This window comes from Furipterus horrens, unplaced genomic scaffold, assembly GCF_987537825.1.
Source record: "Furipterus horrens unplaced genomic scaffold, mFurHor1.1.pri manual_scaffold_5, whole genome shotgun sequence".
Taxonomy (NCBI): Eukaryota; Metazoa; Chordata; class Mammalia; order Chiroptera; family Furipteridae; genus Furipterus; species Furipterus horrens.
The window spans coordinates 168,339,880-168,342,076 of record NW_028327175.1 but is presented as its reverse complement, the minus strand read 5'-3'; positions in this window follow the sequence as shown (position 1 = coordinate 168,342,076).

Below are 2,197 nucleotides of genomic sequence, written 5' to 3'. Positions count from 1 at the left end.
TTTTTTCTGTGAAGTGTTAGTTAATGCCCTTGCCCTTTCTTTACATTGGATTGTCATTTTTCAGATTGCTAGCTAGCCTCAAATTATTTGAGTGATCCTTCTTTGTCCTAATGTCCTAAAAGATCAGGTTCACTATATGTAAGTTGTAGAAACTTCTCTGTTCCTTAGTTACCAGAGATGTAAAGTGGAAATAATAACATAGGATGGTTGTAAGGGATAATGAGATAATTACAAACATATGAAACAGTGCCTGGCACAGTGTAGGTGCTCAATAAATGCTAACAATCATTGATATTTCCCCAGATGTGTTTAATCTTTTTTTCTGGACCTTATAGTCATTTATTTAGTCTGTATATTGGTCAGGATTCGAAGTTGCAAACAAGATAATCTACTCTGCCAAGTGGAGCAGAAAAGAAATTTAGTAAAGACTATTGGGTGGCTCACAGTGTCTCCAGGAAGGTCAGAGCATCAGGCATGGTGGCTAGGCCTTCAGGAAGCCTGTGCTCACTGCCCTGGGTGGCTGTTCTGAAGAAGAGCCCACAGCTGTTGCCTCCTCATCGTGGGCACAAATACAAAGCTCTCTCTGATAAGATTGGGGAGTGGTGTCTCTGCCACTTCACCCATTAAACTCAGATCACTTGTTACTCTCCCCTAATCTAGGTTTCAAGTAGTGGCATCTGGTTGGCAGAGCCTCAGTCATGTGACTGTGCTAGCTGTTGGTATTTTTGGATCACACTAATACAGATTAATTTAGGGAGAACTGGAATCTTTACAATGAACATAATTCTTCCAATCCAAGAAGAGGGTGTATTTGCATTTATTGAAGTGTTATGTTATGTCTTTCACTTGAGTTTAAAATTTTTTCCTGTAGATTAGGCACATTTTGTGTTTAGTATATTTCTGGGTATTTTATCTTTTTGTTATTACTCTAAATGGGATCTTTTCTCCATATTATTTTATATAAAAAAGCTATTGATTTTTGTATATGTTAATTCTTAGTAAAGTCTTTCAGTGTTTCTAAAAGCTTTTTAAAAAATGGGGTTTTCTCCTGTGTTTTAAAAGTGTGTAATCAGATAATCAATAAATACAATAGTTTTGCATACTCCTTTCAGTGTTATGCCTCCTGATTCTTTCTCTTAGTTTCACTGGCTAGTAGGTAAAAAGCAATGTTTCATAAGAGTTGTGACAGTGGGTGTATTGCCACAATAATGCTGCATAACAAACCGCTCAAAGTTCAGTGGTTAAAGACAAGCATTTATTCTTGTTCACATGCCTGCAGGTGGACTGAGTGTGGGCTGATCCAGGCAGGCTTGACTGGACTTGGCTCCAGGTTGCAGGTTGGGTCTAGGTCTGCTTCTTCCTGTCTCTTATTCTCCCTGACCATTGGGTCTAGGTCTGCTTCTTCCTGTCTCTCATTCTCCCTGACCAGGTAGCAAACTATGGTCTCCTCTTCTATGGTGATGAATGAAAACAAGAATGGTGAGCAGAAATACCTGATGCTTCTTAACTAAGTGCTCAGAACTGGCACTCTGTCATTCCTGCCTCCTTTCCAACAACCAAAACTAGTCATATGGCCAGGCTCATCATCAATGAGGTGGGAAAGTTTCTCACATGGATACGTGGAGGGGTGAAGACATGCAGTGATGTAAATCACAACAGTGGGTATTCTTTGCTTGTTGACTCTAATGGAAAGGATTCTAGCGGTTTGCCATGAGAAAAAAATCTGAGTGTGGCTTGAGTCATGAGATATATATTTCAGTTTATATTAAGGAAGTTCCCTTTGTGTCTTATTTTATTAAAAATTTTAACCAGGTATCAAAGTTGAATTTTTATCATCTAACTTCTTAGTATACATGGAGAATTACAGTTTTCTTGTTGATATTTTGATATTATGATTATATTAATTGATTCCCTCATGGAGAACCATCCTTGAATTACTGGAATAATCTCCTTGTGGTGGTGGCATATTAGCTTTTTAAAATATGTATGTGTTCTACTTGTTAGTATTTTATTTAGGGTTTCACATTTATATTGTCTTAAAGACAGGACTACAGTATTCCCTCACTTATCGCGGGTATTACATTCTAGACCCCCCCCGCCCCCCACGATAGGTGAAAATCCACGAAGTAGGAACCTTACATTTATTTTAGTATTTATATATATTTTAAGGCTTTAGAAACCCTTCCCACACACTTAT